Consider the following 25,287-nt stretch of genomic DNA (forward strand, 5'->3'; position numbering starts at 1 on the left):
AAGATTCCTAATTTATATTTCTATAAAATATATTTGATTAGAATATAAGGGTTAAATTTAAAGTTTATTATCTTTCATTCTTTAAGAAGATGGTTTAATGTATGTGGTTTTATTAATTCTTTCTACATGAGTCAAAGAAGTACTGTTGAAATGTAAAAGTGTGATTTCCAAATTAGGTTAGTAAAACATTATATAGAAATATAATTTTAATAACTTTCTAATTAAGTCTCTATAGAAGAAATATTCTTACTCCCTCATGTCTTTTCTAATTTGAAAAATACATGTGACAAAGTTAAGTTTATTTCTGACTTAATAAGTTCAATTCAACACTCACACACACATACACACACACAAACACAATAAGCAAATAACTAGGTTGTTCGGGTGGGGGGAAGAAAAGGATCTAAAAAATATAGAAAACTGAAGGATGCTGGTTATGAGAATTTAATTTGTTTCAACAAACATTTGCAGATGAGCTATGGAGTGCCATGTATGGACAATACAGAAGTATCAAAGATGTGCAACCAAGCCTCTGTCTTCCTTTGCTGGTCACTTCTGTAGCACCTATTTTTCTTCCTAAGATATATTACTCTTATGATTATATGTTCAATGTCTGTCTTCCCTGTAGAATGAAGGACTTATGTGGATCTGGGAAAAATTATAGTATTTTTGCATGTTTAAATATATATATATATAATATTAAATATGTATGCCTGAATATATACTTAAACATGCAAATACTATAATTTTTACTGTAAACTGAATATGATATATATAAATATCTCATCTTTAAAATATTTGCTAATTTCTAATGAGGTTGAACATTTCTTAATGTTCTTATTAGGAGTATAGTCTTTCCCTTTGATAAATTGCCTGTTTTCAGTTATTTGACTATTTTATATTGACCTTTCCTTCCTAATTTGCAGATATTTCTTATGTTCTAGATATTAATATATTTGGTTACTGAAAATACAGATATCAATTCACAATGAATAATCCATCTCTTTACTCTGTATATTCCACTACATTTAATTCTATTAGATTTACATCTCATATGTAAATCCTTAATCGTCTGGAGTTAATTTGTGTGTATGGTAAGAGAAGGGGATCTAACTAATTTTTTCACCTGTAGAGGCAGAAAAGTGCAATGGATAAGAGAAAATTCTGTAGCTAAACCATTGAGTTTGTATCCTTACTCTGCTACCAAGTATAGAGGGAGTTTTGACAAGAAAAGCATCAATTCTATGTAGGGTGATTAGGGACCATGCCCCTGAAGAGATAATCCTTGGGGTGGTCTTGAGAGTACGAATAAAATTTCACTTCAACAGTTTTGAAAAGAGTTAGTCTTGACAGTAACACTCTTAACAACTTATATTTATATGGCAGTTTCTCACTGACTGAGCAGCCTCATACACTTTGTTGTATTTAATTAGAACAATAAGTTTGCAAAGTTAAATAAGGGGATATTATTATTATTATTTTTTATTGAAGTATAGTTGCTTTACAGTGTTGTGTTGGTTTCAGGTGTACAGCAATGTGATATATATATGTATATATAATATTAATATATATATATGCTATCTTTCAGATTATTTTCCATAAATAAAACCCCAGAACTTTCTATGCCTCAATTTCCTCATCTGTAAAATGCAAGTAATAATAATGCCTGTCTTAATGGACTGTTTTATCAAAAAGCTTAGTACATTTAAAGTGTTTAGATCACTGCCTGACACATTTTGAACACCATATAGGTACTGTTATTGTTAATATCATCATCATCATCATTATTATTAAACAATGGACCAATATTTTCAACACTTTTTACAAAATAACTCACTCTTTCCACATTAATACACTGATTTTTGATGTCAACCCATTATGAACTAAATTCCCAAATATACAAAGGTCACTTGCTGGACCTATATTCTGACCCACTGGTTTATTTCTCTTTTGCTTCAGTGTATCAGATTATTTAATTTACTGTGGCTCTATATATCTTAATAGCTGGTAAATGAGAGCCCTCAATTGATATTACTTTTCAAATTGTCTTAGCTATTGGAATATTGGAACACTATTATTCTTCCATAAAATTTAATTATCTTATTAATTTAAAAAAAATCATGTTGGTGTTTTATTAAATAAAATCATTTTGAAATTATCACTTAAAGAGAATTGAAATCTTTACAATACTAAGTTACTATACTTGTTGTGATACAATTCTCAGTATGTTTGTATTTTGTATTATGTCCCTTATAGTGTCTCATAAATTCCTCCACAAAGGTCTTGTTAGATTAATTTCTAGTTACTTAATAGTTTTGTTGTGAAAGTAAATGATCCTATTTTTACTTTCATTTTTAACTTGGATTTACTTGTTAAAAGGAACCAGTAAATGATTTTTAAACATTAGTTTTATATCTGGCACCTTTCTGAAATTGTATGATTTCTAATAATTGTTCTGTTATAGATGATCATGTATCTTCAAATAATTATTGTGGTTCTTCCTCACTTTGCATCTATATTCTTTTTTCTTGTCTGGATGCATTAACTAGGGCTCTTTGTACAATTTTGAACAATAACAGTGATAGTAAACATTTTTACCTTGTTCCTGACCTGTAAAGAACAAATACTTTATACTCTAGAGTTCTGGCACATTGCTTACATTAACTTTATAATCAAAAATAATAAATGTTAATATGAAAATAAATTTTAAAAATTTAACAAACCCATGGTAGAAAAAGAATAAATATTTTATACCGAGAGCTTAAGTATGAGTATAGTTCTCAACAATTTAATTTAGGAAAACATAGTGAAAACGTTATGTAAAACAAAATGCCATTTTACAATACTATCTCAAAACAAGAAAAGTTTCACTCTGCATCTCACCAAGAATGGCCCTGAACCCTTTGCCTCTCCGTCTTGGAATAGTTTCATTTTATACCAGCTCTATAATATTTTCATTAAAATATTTCAGGTGATGTGTTCTTTGGATCAAATATTTGATTCTAGAATAGATCTTTTGGTAATGTGGACCTTGGGCAAGCCACTTAACTTCTAATTTATGTTACCTCAGTTAGGATTATTAGAAATTAAATAAAATAATGAAAGTAAAGAACATGGCACATAGTTTTTCTCCCTCTCTTTTCTCTCATTAGCAAAAGCATCTCTGACTTGGTTTACTTACACATATGGCTATTAAAATTAATTAATATAAAATCATTACATCAACAAAAGACATGGGTGTAGGGAAGACTTTGTTTGCTTGTGCTTATTTGTTGGTTTTAAGAAATTTTTAAAGTTTCAGCCATTAACTCTGTAACAGTAATTTCTGAAAATTATATGTAACATCTCTACATCTTTTTTTTTCCTATTTCCCTGATGAAATTAGAGGGAAGACCTAGTGAATCCGTTGTCTAAAATAATTCATTGCCCTTTCTTACATAGCCGTTTGCTTTTCCTGACCATAAAATAAAATAAAACCTCAATACAACAAGTTTCTCAGTGCCAGGGTAAAGAGACATACAAAATATTCTTTATATGTCTAATGAGATAGTGAAAAGTAGAAATCTGGAAAATGATTCATAACAATCTGTGTTTGTGTTGTGTTTGTGTGTGTATTTGTGTGTTTGTTTCTTATTACTAAGTTTTATAAGTAGTAACCACTTGAAGTAGATGTACTTTCTAATGATCTCAGTCATCAAGTACCTCAATTTCCAGGAAATAACAATTGACATAATTCAGAGAAAAATATGTCTGAATAGATTGTGCGGCTTGATTATAACCTTTTCATTCTATCTCCTATTGTGCTTTGACATGTAATGCCAACATTATTCTGTTGCCTGTAATTTGCATCTGTGTAAGTCATAATAAGAAGAAAGCATCTGTGCCCCGATGCTGTGCAAATCTGCTGAGGCATTGCTGCAGATCAAGCATATGACACAAAATCAAATTGAATCTGCCATGTTGCTCTGATCAGTATTTTGTTAAAAGCATTAATGCTAAGCAAAGTACCTTCACATCCATAGTCTCTGTTAATGCTCACAACAGACCCAGGCGTAAGCAAGACAGAAATTATGAACTTCATTTCACATTGAGAAAAGTGAAGTTCACAAAAGTTATGTGTTCTGTTTGAGATAACAAACTAGAAAGTAGCAGGACTGAGATCTACCACCAGATCTTCTCTATATTACTTTAATGTACTTTCCCAAAACCAAGAAAAGTGTATCCATTGTTTCACTCCTTTCTTTAGCTTGGCACCATGTAAGTTTGGAGAACTGCATTTAAAACAAGGAACAAATGGTAACACCTCAAAATAATTTATTTAAATCCTTCTAAAAATGGTTTGAATATTTATTTTAACTCACTTCTTTCCAAAATATATCACTGATTCTTGAAGAGCTACCTACATGTTCTTTGTATCAGGTATGAATTTGGATGTTTGAATTAGAGTTCAACAAGAGCAGAACCAGTAAGAGATGTACATAGACAGATTTTTGAAAGGAATTGGCTGATGTGATTGGAGGACCTTGCAAGCAAACCTGAAACCCTTAGAACAGGCTATTGGGAAGGGCAACCTGGAACTCGAGGGCATGAGTGGAAGCTGCTGTCCACAGGTGGAATTTCTTCCTCTTTCAGGGACAGTTCAGCTTTTAAGTCCTTTTAATTGGTTGAATCAAGCCCATCAAGATTACCAAGGATAATATCCCTTATCTAAAGTCAACTGATTATGGAATTTAATTACATCTACAAAATATCTTTATAGCTAACACCTACCTTCATGTTGATTAATGCCTGGGAACTGTAGCCTGGCCAGGTTGACTCATCCAAAAGACTATCACAATGTTGAAGTGAAGTGGAATCTGCATAGACTTTAGAAGCAACACTGCCTTGGGATCAATGAAAATTTAGATTATCAGTTCTGACAGTTATTTCAAGCCTTCTCAGCCATCTTTCCTTATCTATCGAATGAGCATGATATTAAGCTATTTGACAATGTTACTAAGATTAAATGAGTCAATTATTCACCTGCAAAGCCTTCTCCAAAATTTGAACCTAATTAGATGCCCATGTTGTACTCTTACCTAGCCCCAGATATTTTTCTTCAGATCAATTAATTCAGTGTATAACTGTAAATATAATCGTGTTTGTTCATTTATATTTGACTCTCTTCCTCAAACATAAGCTTCAGGATCATGATTAGCACATTTCTTTTTGCTCACCATTGCATCTCTGTAAGTTTTCCTCTAACTGTGTCAAGTGCTAAGGAATTTAAGAAAACAAGCTATCCCTAAAACAACAGTTTCCTCCGACCTGAAGTTAATTGGATTGGGTGGAATCTGCTAAACATCACAAAATAAACTAAAATCTTTGTTTTGAGCTTTAGTAGTGTAGAATATGATAGTTTATGCAATTGGTACAAATGATAAATAAACTTAGAATAATTGAGCTCTGTTTCCATCTTCTCTGAACCATGAAATGCAATTTAGAATTTGCTCTTTTGAATTAAAATCAGGAAAAAATAAAAGGCAAAACATGCTAGAAAACAAGAAAGGGGGAAGCTGTTCTCCAACCCTGAAGTCTAAAATCTAGGCCCTAGCAGAATCATCTGAGAGCTGTCATTGCCAATCAAATGCCCCGATGAGCAGAACCCTCTTCATTTCAGCAGTGCTCACATGGTTCAGATAAGATTATGTCTGATAATAGAAATTCAAATAATGACAACTTTGTTACCTCCTTTTCATCACTTCAACTGAGTGCCAAAAAAGGCTGGTCCCATCCTGAAGGTGAGATTCAGTGTATGAATATCAATCAGAAAAATGCCTCCCGACCCAAGTGTATGCACATCAAACCCCTCAACCTTCTCAAGCTCTGGAAGATTAAAAAAAACACCTCCAGGGAGATACAAAACATGATTGAATTTGCTCACGGTCGTTTCACTAGTTGACATGGACATTGGCCCCACAACTCGGCTCCCAGTCTGCTGCACTAGTAATGACTGTATTCTTCATTCTGAATCAGAGTAGAATATCAAAACCAGGATGGGGCTTCCCTGGTGGCTCAGTGGTTGAGAATCCTCCTGCCGATGCAGGGGACACGGGTTCGTGCCCCGGTCCGGGAAGATCCCATATGCCGTGGAGCGGCTGGGCCCGTGAGCCATGGTTACTGAGCCTGTGCGTCTGGAGCCTGTGCTCCGCAATGGGAGAGGCCACAACAGTGAGAGGCCAGCATACCACAAAAAAAAACACAATAGGATGTACACTATGTCATTCTCTCTTTTGTTCAAATCATCAAAGTTATTTTCTGGAAAAGAAGCAGAATTTTAAAATATGCTTATGATAGAAGAATAAACATCATATGATTTCTGAGATGGGGAAATCCAGGAAAAGATACAGAAAACAAAAACATGAAGGTACAAGTTAGAGGGCAACAGAGGGAGGAAAGAAAATGTTTTCCTGAATGGTGGGATACAAAAGCAGTATGAAAATAACACAAAGTTGCCTCTGCTTTTTAAAATGTGCAAGTTATGAGGTGCCTGTATTATAAAATTGATTAAAAAATTAATTTTAATTATATGATTCACATAGCACAGGGAGGTCAAGCTCCGGGCTTTGTGACCACCTAGACGGGTGGGATAGGGAGGGTGGGAGGGAGATGCAAGAGGGAGGAGATATGGGGATGTATGTATATGTATAGCTGATTCACTTTGTTATAAAGCAGAAATTAACACACCATTGTAAAGCAATTATACTCCAATAAAGATGTTAAAAAAATTATATGATTATGTTGCAGGTTTTATTTTAGCATATTTTAATTGTAAGATTTCTTAATGCATTTATAATGTAATATAATTTACAAAAAAGAACACTGATTTATGTAGAAATGCTGAGAAACAAACCTTGTCTAAAGTAAGATGCACCAGGACATGCCTGAACATGTCTCAGAAAAATGATCAAAATCCAAAGGCAGAGCCTGTCACTCCTGGCTATTTTTCTCATGTTTAATTCACCTTGGCTGCACTTACAGACGGTTGATTCCATCGTGGTATAATAGTTAGCACACTCTTCTAGGAGGTGGATGATTCACATATAATTCTAACTCCAGGGCTATGAATTTTAGCAAGTCAGACCCCTTTTCACAAGCTGTTTAATGGAGATCAGAATACAGGTTAAACTTACCTTATTCTGCAGTTTTCATACAGTGAATATCGATATGCTTTAAGAACTATATCTACTATATGTTACTTATTTATTACAATAATTAATTTTAATAAACCTTGGCTTAATATTTGATTTTATTTTCTCCTTTGATAAAACATCAAGTATTTCATTCTCTTGTTTATATGCTGCACTGTTCTTCTCCTTCACGTCAAGTGGCCAATTCAGGTGTGAATCTGCGTGATTCCTTGCTAAGTCAACTTGTTCGTTTGCTTAACACGTTCTGTTTTTCTTTTCCGTGACCTCATGTTTATGCAGTTCAGCAGTGCTCTAAATTGAATGTCATTCTCCAAACACATTTTCTTAGATTTGCATGGAGAGAACCAATATTATCTCCCTCTTCAAACTCTGTATAAATTGCCTTTGTCTTCTTGATACCATGCCATGTTGTAAAGTTACACTCAATTCGTGTGTTTAGAATGCCAGGTGAATCTGAGCTGGGAGATTATAGAGCTCTGCGTTCTAATCCTGACTTTGTAACTAATTCTCTTGCGACTTTGTGACCTGAGGAATATAACTCATTATTCACTCATTTAGACAAATGTGTATTAAGTACCTCTGAAAAGAATGTAAAAATGAATAAAACATAGTTCCTATTCTCATTGAGTTCACAGTCTAATGGTAAAAATAAATGCAAATAAATCAGCCAAGTACACGGTGGTAAATGAAATCTCTGCAAAGCATGTGAGAGCACTGGATAGACCAAAATGAGTTCTGCCTACAGGTTTGTTGAAACAGTAGGTATTTTTTCAACTGGGTCTTGGAGGCTGAATTATATTGTCAGCAACAGAAAGGGAAGTATACTTCAAGGAGGGGTGCATGAAGATTTTGTGGAGCAAGAAGGAGAAAGGATAGAGATAAGACTGGGAGGTGAACCTCTCTTTGTTCTGCAACATCAGCTGTAGAACCCTTGTTTTTCTTATTATCATTAAGAAAAATTTATAATTATGTATTTATTTGTATGGCGTTTGGGTTTTTTTTTTGCTAAAGTATATGTCTCTCTTTAAATATACCATGAGGTCAGAGATCATGTATCTTCATTATTGTATAACCAGCATCTTTCATATACATGATAGATATTATTTTGAAAGAATGAATAAATTGATACCTATAGAACAGGAGCACAGGCAAGAGATGTGCGTGATTCTATTTCTATTATTTGTGCTTTTGAATGATCATAGCAATAGCAGTGTGAGAGGTAAAGTGAAGGGGAGAGACAAAAAGCATGACTAGCAAAATACAAAATCATTATTTAACTCGTGTAAAATTAATAAACAATTATATTTTCATAAAATGACTAATAAATATGCATACTAATGAAAACAAGGCCAAAAATCAGGCAACTAGGAGTTTGGTTCTGTTTTCCCACTTGGTTCTATGTCACCCTGAGCACCTTAATCTTTCTGATGTCAAGTTCTTCACCTATTAAATTAAGCAATTAAAATACAATTATCTCTAAATCCCAGTGTAGTTTTAACATTCCATGCGACAAACCAAGTAACATAAAGTACAACCAAGTAACATAAATTACATAGAAATGGAAACATATGTGAAAAAATTTCAGAAGTAATACATACCCTTATATAACAGCATTATTTTTCAAATACATAACTTGTGTTGATTGATCAGACTTATAATCTTCCTTTCTTTCTTAAACCATACTCTGTGTCTGGGTATAGTTTTTCCTCTGGAGTAGTAGATGTGAGTGTGCAAATGTCTTATGCTTTCTTACACATATGTCTGTTACTTCTGGGTGTTCAGGTTGTATACTATACAAAGAAGGCACACTTCAAGGGAATGATATTCACATCTTACATGTGGAGATTCAGGGCTATCAGGCCAAGTTGTAGAGCAGCAAGAGAGAACCTACCTTGCAGCCATTCATGTTCAGCCGTGCTTTTGTCCCAACTGTGTTCCACTGGTACCTTGAGGTTCTTTCTCTTACCTACACTTACTCTGAGGCCTGATTCTCTTCCTTCAATTCTGAATTTGACACAGTCATCTTACCTGAGTGGGGGGATGACAGGGAACAGCATGTGTTCTGTAGTAATGGTATGCATGTGCTTGTATTGTCTGGGGTTTGTGTGGAAAAGGCTACATTTGGGACATGTGTGCCCAGACAGCCAGTGTGCTACTACCTGATTCTGAAAAGTTTTCTTGAGCAGAGCTGTGGAGGAGCTGAAAAGTGCAATTTAAAAAAATTCACCTGATGAAAAGATGCCTTGTTCTAATTTGCTCAAAAGTATTTCATTGAGCAAGAAGTAACCTTTGTCTTTTCTTAAATAAGTGTTCTTTTTAGTATAGCCACAGGCCCTTGCTGTCATCTGAGCCACTCTGTTTCCCCATGACTGTTTTTGACCAATTGTGTGTAGCCATCACCACTGACTAGTCACTCTCTCTTTACTACCAGGAAATCTGAATGGTTCTACTCTTCCGTGACTCATTCTAGAGTTATGGTAGAGTTATGTACTATTTAGTGGTGCATATTGAGAACACTATTGAGCATAAGGCAAGCAGAGTTTTTTAAATTACAGTGTATCAAATAAATACAATAGTTTTTAGAGGAACATTGATTCTTCCAAAATAGACATTTAGAAACAGCTTTTAGACAGATTTTGATATTTAGTTAAATTGCTCTCTCTGTCAATGACCACACAATCAACAGATGGTTTGTAAAGAGAGCTGGGTTACCTCACTCATTCAGCATTAGGCAAGGCATCTCTTGAGAGCTTCTATGTATCAGTCAGCACTTCCAAATAGAATTTTTAAGTATATGCACTATGGATGAGTGTATAAAAAATGTGGTGTATATAGATAATGGAATATTATCCACACATAAAAATATGAAATCCTGCCATCTGTGACAACATGAATGGACCTTGAGGGCTTTTTACTAAGTGAAATAAGTCAGACAGAGAAAGACAAATACTGTATGATCTCACTTATATGTGGAATACCCTCTCCCCCAAAAAAGAAAGAAAGAAAACAAGCTCATAGTTACAGATACAGAAAGCAGACTGATGGTTGTCAGTGGTAGGTGGTGAGGGTGGATGAAATGGGTGAAGGGAGTGAAAAGTCACAAACTTCAAGTTATAAAATAAATAACTGATGGGGATGTAATACAGAGCATGATGACTATAGTTGTTAATACTGTACAGTCAGCCCTCCATATCTGTAAATGTGGAACCTACAGATATAGAAGGCTGACTATACTACATCATTTTAAGTGAGGGACATGAGCATCCATGGATTTTGGTATTTGTTGGGGTGAGGGTCCTGGAACCCATCACCGGCAGATATTGAGGAATGACTGTATTGCATATTTAATAGTTTCTAAGAGAGTAGACCCTAAAAGTTCACATCACACACACAAAAAATAAATTCTGTAACTACATATGCAGACAGGTGTTAACTAGACTTATCATGGTGATCATTTTGCAATATATAAACATATAAAATAATTATCTTGTACACCTTAAAGTAATGTAATGTTATATGACAATTGTACCTCAATTAAAAATAAGTAAAATATATGCATTAATTCTAATTGTCTGATAAAAGACTCTTCCTGCTATTTAGGATCTGTATTTCATTTAAAGAACAAAAGTGCACTTATTCAGTTCCTCATACAATCCTAGAAGGATATTTAAAGTGTGGATTATGAGTAAGTTTTGAGTAAGCTCCCCTTAATTGAGGTCTCACTTTTCGTAGTTTCAGTTACTCATGGTCAACCTTGTTATAAAATTTTAAATGGAAAATTCCAGAAATAAACAACTCATAAGTTTTAAATTTTGTGCCCTCTGAGTAGCGTAATGAAATCTCTCACCATCCTACTCAGGACATGAAGCATCCTCTTGTCCAGCTTATCACACCCATTAGTCACTTAGTAGCCATTTAGGTTATCAGATCGACTCTCACAGTATCAAAGTGCTTGTGTTCAAGTCACCCTTACTCTACTTAATAATGACCCCAAAGTACAAGAGTAGTGATGCTGGCAATTCAGATATGCCAAAGAGAAGCTGTAAAGTGCTTCTTTTAAGTGAAAAGTTGAAAGTCCTCAACTTAAGGAAAGAAAAAAAAAACTGTATGTTGAAGTTGCAAAGAACTATGGTAGGAACAAATCTCCTATCCATGAAATTGTGAAGAAAGAAAAATAAAAAGAAATTCTTGTGAGTTTTGCTGTTGTAACTCAAACTGCAAAAGTTATAGCCATGGTGTGTGATAAGTGCTTAGTTAATATTGAAAAGGCATTAAATTTGTACAATAAGATATTTTGAGAGAGAGATCTCATTCACATAACTTTATTACATTATATTGTTATTAGCTGTAATTATTAATCTCATTACTGTGCCTAGTTTATAAATTAAACTTTATCATAGCCAGGTATATATAGGAAAAAACACAGTATATATAGGATTCGGCACTATCCATGGTTTCATGCATCCACTAGGCATCTTGGAAAGTGTTCCTGTAGATAAGAGGAGACTTGCTGTATTCAAATATAGGTATGCTCATAAAGCTCATCATTGAAAGGACAAATGTTAGTGTAAATATGTCTTTTAAAATTTCTGAGGTGTGTTTCCTGAAACTAAATCTTGTTATCAACTGTTTCCTCCAAGTTCCCAAGGCTTGGTTTTCATTTGTTTACTCCACCAGCAGAAACAGACAAATATAGTGATAGCATGAAAATCACATAGTGTACTTAGGAAAAGTATACTGAATCATTCATTTTTAAATACAGAAAAAAGAAGATAATATTCATCATTTGTTGGGCACTAACACTATGCCAGGCATGAGCTAAGTGGATCAACCCTTTACAAGAGTTCCTTGAGGTCAGAAATAATGATATCCTTGTTTCAAAAATTAGGAAATTGAGCATCACAGGAGTTAAGTCACTTACCTAAGGTAAATTAAATCATCCAGGATGGCTGGCTCCAAACTTCTTGCTCATGTGCTGCTGCTGACAATGCACTATTTTTGAAGGAAAGAAAATATGTTTTTTGGGAAAATACAGTCTCTCAAGAGACTCTTGATCATGGACAAGACTGTACACTCTGTGAGAAGCTTGGGAGAGGGCCATGGTGAGAAAGATGGGTATCCTATTAGTCAAGCTGTGATTTAAGCAGATGGACAGTTCTTGCCCATCAGGTCAGACCACCTGCAATACCCTAGCTATGTGGTATCTAGGTCTGAAGGGAACAAGTGGATCGGATGGGGAGGGGTAGGTATTGGTTCTCCCACCCTCAGGTCCTAGAGGCTATCCTTTTAAAAGACAGGATCCATAAAACCAGAGGGACACTTCTGGTATCACTGGTATCAGGGAACCCCAAATCCTACAAAAAGCCTCAGTTCCTCCACCGCAACTTTTATTTCCATGCTGCCATGGAAAACTTTGGACCACTTTACACAGGCCCGGGTGTAGAACACATTCAAAGACATTCTACCTGCCTAGACTAACCAGTCCCGATATAGCAATGACCTAAAGTGATCAAACTGATTACTTGGGATGAACAAGGTTACCATAAGTTGATCAGACATTAAAAGGGATAAAAAGTATAAACCAACCACTTGGGACTCAAAGAGAGCTCCAGAGTTTCTATTTCAGGCACATCAATCCAGACCTATTATCTTGGGCAGCCCTCTCTATTCTATTAGACTAACAGGCTCAAACACACTGACAGTCCCAATATACCAGGAATGCAGCCCTAGGCACCTAGGAAGGGAGGTGAGCTCCATCACATGATCATCTTCCATCCTTTCTAATTAATTAATTTTTAAGACTTATTTTCTCAAGATAGTGGTGAACAGAGATGTCATATGATCACATTAGACAATATCAAGCAAGTATGTGGCATGTAACAGAAAAAAAAAATTAAACACTCTGGTTAGCTGGTGAATATTTGAGTCATATTTAGGAAGTGTTTAGACTGCATAGCAATATGATTAGAAATGGGAAAGAGGCTTGAAACAGCATTAGTGCAGTACTTCACAGAAAACAGAGAAAATGTTCATTGGTCATATCAAAAAAAAGAGCAGAGATGGAAGCTGGTGCCTGGGGATGTAGAAAGTGGGCGACCAAACACCCCTGATGCATCTTGCCAATTCCCTTCTGGCATTGAATTTATAAATGTTAAGCATTTTAACTTTAAAACTTTAAAAAAGCTATTTATAAGCAGTTTATGTGGTTCTGAAGCTATCACAGGGTCAGGTTTTAACAAAACTTTATTTTTCATGGACTTATACTTTCATTAATTTCATATTTGTCACTACATACACAAGCAATGAGATCAACAGCTCTCATTACAAAGAAATATAGAACACGTTTGTAATCCCATATCCAATCTAGCAATGAGTCCTTATCTCCACCTACAAAATATTCCCCAAGTCAGGGCACTTCTCACCACCCTATCTATAGTCCCAGTCCAAGCCACAATTCCAACTGTCCTCAGCAAGACCAGTGTAGATTCATTACTGACCTCTTTCTTCGCCTCCTCCTCCAAAGAACAACCAAAAGGATCTATTAAAAATCACAAATTAAATCATGTGCCTCACTCCTTAAGATTCTCCAGTGGATTCCCATAACATTTAGATTACAGTCCAGACAACTAAGTTGGAACCCTACTGTCTTCTGAATTTCCTCTCCTACTTTCCTATCTCTAGCTTACTACATTGGGTCACACAGACTCTTACACCTCCTGTTCCCACTGCCTGGTGTAATCTTTTCCTGGATGTAGGCTTGGCTCATTCTTTGTCCTCATTGAAGTCTTTCTGCTTAGAAGAGCAACCTTTGAGTGGCCTTTCTGAAACATGTGCTCTTCATCCCTTTACCTTATTTGATTTTTCTTTGTAACATTTGTAATTACCTGTAATTGTTTGGTTTTTTTGTTTGTTAATTATTTACTATCTGTGTGCTTTATGAGGGAGAAAAAAACTTTCAGTTTTAACCAAAGCTATTAATTTATTGTTGGATGAGTTAATAAACTAATTATGAAATGAAATACTATTTTAATAATGAGTTAAGATCTGCTATATTGTTCCATGTTATGCTGAGTACAAATACTAAAGGTCAGTGAAATGATGATAAGTTCATCAAGTAAAAAGAGTCAAACTACTTGGGGAAAGAATGAGGAACTTCATAGAAACCAAGGTGATGATGACAGAGTTGACATTGATAATGATAGTTATCATGTAGTTGACAGGTTCTATGTGCCAGGCACTGTACTAGGTGTCTTACCTACATGAGCTTATTTGACCTTCAAAATTCTATGTAATAGATAATATTATACCCATTTTACAAAGAAGGAAACTAAAGTTCAAGAGGTTAAATAATTTCCTGGTTAGGACTTGGTATTATCTGGCTTGAACGTTAAATCTGGATCTATCTGAGTCTAAGGCCTGTGCTTTTTACCGTTTGGCTGTATTTCATGAGTTATAGCTTGTTCTGGGAAAATCCTGCCATAAATACAAACAGAGCAGTGTCTTGAGAATAGTGTGCTTTAGATTGCTAACTTCAGCTCTACTGCTTTCTACTAACTAGACAGCAGATACGTAATTTATTTTCTCTGAGTCTCAATTTTCTCATGTATAAAGTAGAACAACTTGTCAATGTCTTGTGAATATTAAACTAAATAATCCGTGTAAATCACTTAGTACAATGCCCATAACATAGTGATCACTCCCTACAGGCTCCTTTACTCCCCTCAACCCATCCCTAGAACTGTGAATCCAATTATGATACATATTTCTCATTGGACACTTAATGAACATTTATCAATGAAGATCATTTTCTCCTCAAATTCCGTAATCCTTTAGACAAGTACAGTTCCTCACGAGTTGAAATATAGATTAAAAACACATTTAAAAAATTTTTTTCTGGGGACTTCCCTGGGGGCGCAGTGGTTGAAAATCCACCTGCCAATTCAGGGGACACAGGTTCGAGCCCTGGTCCAGGAAGATCCCACATGCCTTGGAGTAGCTAAGCCTGTGTGCCACACTACTGATCCTGTGCTCTAGAGCCCATTAGCCACAACTACTGAGCCCGCATGCCACAACTACTGAAGCCCACGTGCCTAGAGCCCGTGCTCCGCAACAAGAGAAGCCACTGAAATAAGAAGCCTGCACACTGCAACGAAGAGTAGCCCCTGCTCTCCACTACTAGAGAAAGCCCGCAGACAGCACCAAAGACCCAACACAGCCAAAAATAAAATAAAATAAATTTTAAATATAATTAAATAAAATGTGAACTTATAAAAAATATTTTCAAGAGCACATAAAGCAAGAATATATTTTTAATTTGTTTTAGTTGTTCAGATTTTAAAGTAAAATTTGTTTCCAAAGACTACCTTAGCAATTATAGGTCCTTCATTATTTAAAGAGGTTAGCACTCCTTGATTGTCTTGTACTAAATAATGAATACAGAAGAAATGATGTCTATTAATGACATAGAAATAGTTTTTAGTTTTATATTATACTTCATTTTTTTTGTTGAAACCAGTTGTTTCTCAGTACATCAGTTCCCTTGATATGTTAATGATATATGAAATCTAAAATACAAAACAAAACAAAAAAATGGGTTCTGAAGAACCTAGGGGCAGGACAGGAATAAAGACACAGACATAGAGAATGGACTTGAGGACACGGGGAGGGGGAAGGGTAAGCTGGGACGAAGTGAGAGAGTGGCATGGACATATATACACTACCAAATGTGAAATAGATAGCTAGTGGGAAGCAGCCACATGGCACAGGGAGATCAGCTCCGTGCTTTGTGTCCACCTAGAGGGATGGGATAGGGAGGGTGGCAGGGAGACTCAAGAGGGAGGGGATATGGGGATGTATGTATATGTATAGCTGATTCACTTTGTTATACAGCAGAAACTAACACACCAGTGTAAAGCAATTATAGTGCAATAAAGATTTTAAAAACAAAAAACAAACAAACAAAAAACTCATCTGGCTCTCAGGAGAGGAAACCTTCAAACCTTTTGCCAAAATCAGTTTTCTCTTTTTTTTTACGCTGCTTTGAGCTTTTCCCCAGAAGAGCGTGAGACTCTTATTTCTCTTAGTATGATTGTTGTTGATCTACACTTAATGTAGTCAAATTTTTTTCATCCTTCCATATTTCTTGAAGTCATAAGATTCAAAACATCACGCTCTTGCATGATGAATTCTTTTTAAACCAATGCTAAACTTGTTATTTATATCCGTGCTCTAAAATACTGATACTTATTAGAAAACTATTTTAGAAATATACATGAATATTTCTACTCTTTGTTTATTTTCATTATGTGTCATTTCCTGGTTTTACTATTGATTTTGGAACTATCAGAACCTCTACTATGATAAATTATAAAATATCACTCCTACCACCTCTTTCATTCCAATCTCTAAAGCACAATGTCACGTAAGCTTATTTTTACCCCACAGATTCAATTAAAATGCATCCATTGATATTAATCACAGAAATTCTAGATTTGTTGAAAAGAATATGTCAGGGCTTCCCTGGTGGCGCAGTGGTTGAGAATCCGCCTGCCGATGCAGGGGACACGGGTTCGTGCCCCGGTCCGGGAAGATCCCACATGCCGCGGAGCCGCTGGGCCCGTGAGCCATGGCCGCTGAGCCTGCGCGTCCGGAGCCTGTGCTCCGCAACGGGAGAGGCCACAACAGTGAAGCCCGCATACCACAAAAAAAAAAAAAAAAAAAAAGAATATGTCATTACCTTGTTTATTTAATTATATAGGACAAGGGTCAGAAAGCTTTTCCTTTAAAGCACAAAACAGTAAATATTTTAGGCTTGTGAGTCATATGGCATTTGTTGTAACTAGTCAATTCTGCCCTTATAATGTGAAAGCAGCCGAAGACAACACATAAATGAATGCATGTGAATTCAGTAAAATTTTATAAATAGACAAAAAATTGAATTTTGTATCATATTCATTGTTTAAAAATATTATTCTTCTGACTCTGTTTTTCAATTTTTTAAAACTATAAAATTACCCCTAGCTCACAGGCTCCAAATGAGTCAATGGGCTGTATTTGGCTCATAGGACTTTGTATGCTGACCCTTGATACTGGCTCTCCCCTTTTTCAGAGGTTTAGCAATATCATAATTCTACACTTATGTAGAGAATCTTGATTTGTATGTGAATTGTTACTATATTTGGAGAAACCATAAATCAGAAAAGAAAAGAAAATAATGGGAAGAATGTAGAGAATACAGCCAGTGAACTAGTAAAGAAATTACAAAATTATCAGTCCTTTAAGGAAGAGAAAAATAAACATAAATGTATAGGAAAAGAAATAGAAAAAAACCTATGGTTATATTATGTTCTTTTAAAATATATTAAAATAATTTATCTAAAATTGTACTTACAAGTACAGTAGACTAATTTGATATAAAAAAATCCCAATTTTACTCCAAGTAAATACATATAATGCTGAATAACAAATAGCTGTAAAAATTAAAATATAACTATGAGTTTAAACCAAATCAGGACAATGCCCAGGAGCAGTAAACATGAGATGAATCTGAAGTAGAATCATACAATTTCAGAACAGAACTAGAAATAAGCCCTTCAAGAACTAGAAGCTGGAGTTGGAAAGCCCACATGGAAGGGCCACAGAAACTGCACTATTAGGATAAGGCTCAAATATAACTTATTTATGAACTTGAACTTGTCTAGTCCCTAAAATGAGAATATAAAACCTCTTCTCAGTAGCTACAGGTACCTTGATAGAAATTTTCCATTGCCACAAGGCTTACAGCTAAGAAAAAAAAATATACACTATGCATATTCTATCCATGGTTATAATAGCCTCATTCTCAGTATTCTCATGGTGCATGAATAAAATGGCCATATATCCTAGTTGGTTCTGGACAATCCTGGTACACGTCTGGTATAAAGTTCCCATTCACTTTAATAAGTGTCCTGTTTGGATAATAAATTATAATATCATCCTATTTATAGCTACAAATTGAGAAATTAATGCAGAAATTGATCAAGAACTGATGGAGACTTAGGGCCTGCACTGAAGCAAATCAGAAACTCTCCTTTGGTGACTCAGGATAGAGAGGATTCACATAACACACACATACACACACACACCGATAAAATTAAAATTCCTATAGTTGAGTCCACAGTCAGAAATTATAAATGTGACATGACACAATCCACAATGGGGAGAACCAGTCAATACTACACAGTGGAGAATTTATGATATCAGTACAACTGATGTCAGTACAACTGAAAGAGATATTTTTAAGTGAGTAAATAAAGATAAAATAGAAATTTAAACAATAACAAAATATAATGGTAAAATCGGGGGATATGAAAGATAATCAAGTAGAACTTCTCAACCAATTATATACATATCTATTGAAAAAAATAGCAATAACCTAAACTGATGACTTAAAGGGTAGATCAGACGTAAAATCCTATAGGTATTTATTGAACTAAATGATTCAACTCAAGAAATAGCTCAAGATGTAGTTCAGAGAAATAAAAACTAGAAAATATGAGTGAACTTATGAGACACTAAAGATCCAAAGAAAAATCCCTATATATTTGAATATATAATGACTAACAATTTCCTGGAATTGAAGAAAGATTTGACTCTTGATATAGAAGGAGAGCAATGAATCCTGAGCAGGAAAAATAGATATTTACACCAGACACCTCATAATGAAAATGTATAACATCAGAACAAAAAACAGAGAAAATAATGTTAAATTTTTGAGACAAAGATTAATACAGAGTAATAACAAAGATATAATCAATTGAAGATAGACTTTTCTTCAGCAATAGCGAATAGCATAAGACCATTGATTTATATCTTCAAAGTACTGGAAGAAGATAATTATTAACATAGAATTTGACACTAAGCTAAAGTATTAGTAACTTAATACTTAAAGCCATTTTTGGACTAGCCAAGATTGAGAGAGTGAATTAATCCCAACTGACCTTAAAAGATCCAAAGAATAATATTCTTACAGTCTTTTTTTTTTTTTTTTTTTTTTGCGGTACGCGGGCCCCTCACCGCTGCGGTCCCTCCCACCGCGGAGCACAGGCTCCGGACGCGCAGGCCCAGCGGCCATGGCCCACGGGCCCACCCGCCCCGCGGCACGCAGGATCCCCCCGGACCGGGACACGAACCCGCGTCCCCTGCATCGGCAGGCAGATCCCTAACCACTGCGCCACCAGGGAAGCCCCAAAGAATAATATTCTTAAGGAAAAAGAATATTGAACCAGAAGGAAGACATTCAATAAAAAAAAAAGCAATTGTTAGCAAAGATATTAGTGAACATATTAGTAAATAATATTTTTTTCTTAACTTCACATTCCTCTCCATTTGACTTGAGTTACATTAAATTTATGTTTCAGATGCCCTTCATTAAGCCATTGAGGGTTATTAGTTATGTAACTTAAAAGAAAGGCCATCATTGTACTCTTGATCCAGGTATGACTGGATCACATTTACACACACACACACACACACACACTACACATACAGTGTATATCATTGAACTGTCAAAGGTTGTGTGGTATTAAGTAAATTAGCTGATTTAAATTTGGGTCTTATGAATAAATAATTTTTTTTAAGTTCTTAACTAATTTTTGTTGTCTTAACTGATTATGCAACACCAAAATTTATCAAAGACCTCGTGTGTTTCCTACTCTGTAATATTACAACCTGTGACTAATGTAGCATGTTCAACTACAGTTACATGTGTGGGAAGTATAAAATGTAGATAGAGCTTACACAGTTTACCTCCTAAAAATACAGACACAATGACCAATAATATTCTTCAGCATATTTGTCTAGAGACACACTAATAATACTTGATGATAATGGAAATTTCTGTCAGCACTGCCCTTTATGGTAGCCACTTACCACAAGGGATTGCTGAGCACTTGCAATGTAGTTAATACAAATGAGATACTAAATTTTTACGTTTACTTACTGTCAATTCTTATGCTTATGTTTAAATGACCAAATGTGCCTGGTGGCTATCATAGTGGATGGTACTGGTCTGGAAGTACAGTTTGTAAGTAGTAGGAACATGGAGGTTTCTAGTCAGGTAATTAATTATTATAGTTAGATAATTAGAATTCCTAACTTAATGGCAGACTCCTCCAATAGCTGCTTAAGGTTTTTACATTTTCCCATGGCCTTATTCTGTTCGTTTGTTTGCTATTTATACAACTATCTCTGTAAAAAAAATTTGTGATAACTTTCTCCTACATAAAGAAAAAAACATTATATGAGTTGGTAGACCTTCTTTTGAGTCCAAAACTACATTAACTGCTAACACTGGACAATTCATTTAATTTATCTAAGCTTCAGTTTTTCTCATTTTTATAACAATAATAATAATAATAAAAATCACTTGTCCTCCTCAAAGATTAAGAGCACAGAAACCATTGGTAGAATTAGAGAAATAATATTCATATATGATACATCATGGCAATTTGTTGTATAGATCAAAATACATTGGTGTCAAAGGGTTTTGTTTAAATTTTAAGTGGCTATCTGTATGGAAGTATTGCTAGATATCATGAAACAGCCAAGAGAGAAAAAAACAAATAAATCCAATATATAATAAACAAATATAACAACAACTAGCATCTAGATACAATTTGCTATCATATAAAGAAATTATGGTGTTTACATGCTGATATATTTTTCTAAGGCATGGTCATGGTAAATATGTTTGTAAAGGTAGAGTATAAAAGAATCCAAAGCGGGCTTCCCTGGTGACGCAGTGGTTGACAGTCCGCCTGCTGATGCAGAGGACACGGGTTCGTGCCCCGGTCCAGGAAGATCCCACATGCCGCGGAGCGGCTGGGCCCGTGAGCCGTGGCCGCTGAGCCTGTGCGTCCGGAGCCTGTGCTCCGCAACGGGAGAGGCCACAACAGTGAGAGGCCCGCATACCACAAAAAAAAAAAAAAAAAAAACAGAATCCAAAGCCTTAGAAAATATTAAAGAATAAACATAGGTATAATTATGGTATATATATTAATTAGTTATTTCTAGTTATAGCAATTTTACCCATGTCAACATAACTAAAAGTTATCCATTTACAAGCAGTAATTGAATAATAATTTAAGCAAGTTTAAACTCTGATGGGTTAATTGAAATATTTCTATATTCTCTATTAGATTTCTATTGTAAACTAAATTGAAATAATTAGTATTACTTGGGAGCAATTAAAACTAGAACTTATGTTATTATATACCATTTTCACCCATGTATTTCATATCAATTCCCAGTGTTTTCTACACTCATTTTCCCTATAATTGGTTTAGTTGTAATCAACAGAACAAGTCTTGAATCTCCAAGGACTGGATAAAAGTAAATAAACTGTTATAAAACTTAAACTAAGAAATGTTTTAGAAAAAGATACACTGGATAATTACACATAGTTGCTGACTTCTGAAAAGGAGTTTTCCACTGATGTAAAGTGGGAAAAATGTACAGTGGTACTTATTCTATTTATATATTTTAATCTCAAATGCACATTTTATGACAGAGTTGCACAGGAAGTAGTCTGTTTACTAGAAGCGGGCAACTTAAACCTATATTATTCTATTTAATAAAAAGACAGTACATTTCCTAACAAGTATTTTTCATTCAGTCATTGTGCTTGGCTGAAAGTAAAGTCAGTGGCCTACTGTTTTAATAGTTATTTATATGATGATAAATTCTCATTTGCTAGGCCTTACATAGTGCTATATTACTACCTATGTCACTAAGGGAAGGACTTGGAAAGTATGGAGATGTTCTGAGAATAGATTTTAGACTTTACCTTCTCTAGGGAAAAAAAAATCATAAAAACAATAATAGTTAATTTAAAGGATGGAAGGAACTAAAATACTGTATCCACTTTTTAAAAGGCATTCTCTGCTTTGACCTGTATTTTCTACTTTATTCTCTTCTTATACAGTATAATTTTTCTGTTTCTTTTTCTCCATCAATTTTTTATGCATGATCTTACAGCTATGGACAAGTTTGTCAGTACAGGAAAGAGAATCCCTGGGACTGGGTGGGTCTGGTTAAACCTGAGTGCTGGGTTCTGGGTAAATTAGTCTTCTGCATTTATGAGTGCTTGTAAGCATGCATGTTAAATAAAGGAGAGGAGAATTTTTGGCTACTAGATGACTTGTCTGATCACTGATGTTAAAATTTCATGTATCACAGTGGATATACAAACACACACACACACATATATATATATATCACTGTAAAATGTGATACATATATCACTATAGAAGTGGTGCCATTTCAGCAGTTGTTAGGCCTGTGATAAAAATATATATATTTTTTTATCACAGGCCTAACAGCTGCTGAAATGGCACCACTTCTATAACAAGAACTCATGGAAATAACCACTCCTTCTACATCCCTACTCACTCTCAACTTTACTTCTGTACTACCCAGTCCTGGGTCCATGAAAGTCATCGACAATCTTCCACACCATTCTTTCTCAGGCTGCGTCTTACAGAATCAAGTGTTCTAGCCCCCTCTAAATAATTAGGATTGACATACATAGGGCAAAATCATTTGCTATCTCTTCTATCTGACTTTTCTTTGATGTAGGATGATTACCAACATATAAGGACTTGAAAATTACCAGTAAGTTTCCAACATAAAAATTCCAACATAGAATGTTAATGCTGAAAAAATATTATTAAACTTCCTTATATTATCATGAAGCTTGTAGTCTAGAGAGGCAAAGTAATTTATCTAGACTGATGTAATTTATTGCGAATAGTCCTCTGAAACTTGGTCTGTCTTTATGCCTCTTTCTCTAAGTCGCTATTTCTCTATTGCACTTAAGTATAAATTATGAGTAAATGCTCTCTTTCTTGATCAATCTGGTAAATTTATCTTTATAGTTCAAGTTACATGCCGATTTCCCTAAGAAGTATTTTCTATCTTCTCCAAGCACGTTGAATTGTTGCCTTCCGCTTCTACAGATTACTTTGTCCCCTACTATATAGTTTGTCCAGTTTATCATATTATATTGTAATTACTATAATTATGTGTTTAGTTTCTCTCTTCTTCAAAATGCTATGAATAGCTCCAGTACTGAGGTTTAAAGAATTATTAGGACTGTTCATAAATACTCTGGCCCCTCCTTCCAAGCATGTGATAGGATTGTACCTCCTTACCTCTTTTCAAGTTAGGCATAGCCTTGTGATCTAGGCCACTTTTGTACCAAAACTTCAATAACCAGAGAGCCATGTGCTATATTCTCTTCCCGTGACACAAGGTTTATGGTAAAATAAGTAAAAAATAAAACAGTGGGGTTTTCTAGGTTACTATAGGAACACAACACACTTCTGCTCACCCAAAATGGGTCATGTAGTTTGAGAGAAATAAAATTTTAAGCCACAAAGATTTGAGATCATTTTTTATTATTTTATTAATCACAGCAAAACCTAGTCTGTTCTGACTAATACATTGGTTGTGTCTTCTCAATTCTTATATCCCAGTACCTAAGGGATTGTTCCATAACAGTACTTTCTGAATTGATGTTAACTCGTGGTAATTCAGCTGTTTTACATGTTGTTCAGTGAAATACAAATGCATATTATTTAATAAATAACAAATAACATGTCATATAAAGCAAATATCTATATATTCAAAAATATTTTTATTACATCCAAAATTGGAAGATTTCCCAAATGATTTACACAAGAGGAGGCAGCTAGCAGAATTGTTATTTTGAAAAGAGCCCTAGCCTAGAAACTAGGAAACCTGAATTTTATTCCTATTTTTAAAAATTAATGACTATAGTCCCTGGGATAAGTTATATAAAATCCAAGGTTTTTTTTCCATATTCTAGATGAGAAAAATATAAGACCTTCCCATATCACATACTTGTTAAGTAAAAAGAGATAAAAGATGGTAAAGGATTTTTGAAAACTGAAGGGAGCTAAGTGTAAGGTGATAGTACTGAGGTTCTACAGACTTTCTAACTATATAAATATTTTTCAGCATATAGGGTGACATGAGCTTTTGATGAATAAAAAGATTGGACTTTCTATCCAATGCAATAAACTAAGAAAACTATATAATGTGGATAAATTGTAAATTGGAATACAATAAATCTTTTTAGGTTATGTGATTTTCTTCTTGCAATGGCCAAGAAATTCAACTAAAATGTTCTAAGAAACAAAAAGAAATGCCTGGCATGGCATACACATCTCAGATGCAAATGCATAGGCCATATCCTTCCTGAAGTGATTTCCATGACTGGAACAGCAAGATAAAATAATTTGTTTTTTGATTTTGGTTAAAAGTGAAAACAAAACATATAAATAAAACTTTCCAAACATTTCTGAAAAAAATATGAAATTACAATAATTTGGAAAATAGTGAAGGAAAAATTATACATGAGAAATGGTTTTCTTTTTGTGTTTGTAATTAGTTATTGCTTACATCAATATAAGAAAACATTTGTTTATGATAAAATTTATAAAATATCTATGACTAAACTTAAGAAATATACAGTGTCATTATCAAGTGCACCACAGAATATTATTGGAATATTTTATATATTAAGATATATATTATATATTGACATATATTAACTGAGAGATTTTGACATATTTGAATTAGAAAACAACACTGAAAAGACTTCACATTTTATTATTAATTTAAAATTTAATGCAGTGCAATAATATTTAACACCATTTCAGAGTTAAAAGTACAGCTAGGAGAATAATTTTGAAAAACTAAAAATTGCCAAGAAACATTTTATTAACATATTACCAGGTCTAAAACAATACAGAACATATTATTAGTTAAAAAAAAATCCAGACAGAAAAAGATAATAAAAAGTATCATTTCAAATAACTGCAAAATTCTTGAATGTTAAACTCATCAGCTTACCATTTGTGAAAAAAAGACATATGTCTATGTTGCACCATAAACTTTGATTAAAATGATAAATAGAAATTGAATCAATGCAGATTCTAGAAGAAAATATATAGTTGAATATTTACATAGTCTTAGAATGGGAAAGAACTTTATAAACATGACTCTAAAAGAAGGAAGATTTATGAATATAGTT

This window comes from Kogia breviceps, chromosome 7, assembly GCF_026419965.1.
Source record: "Kogia breviceps isolate mKogBre1 chromosome 7, mKogBre1 haplotype 1, whole genome shotgun sequence".
Lineage (NCBI taxonomy): Eukaryota > Metazoa > Chordata > Mammalia > Artiodactyla > Physeteridae > Kogia > Kogia breviceps.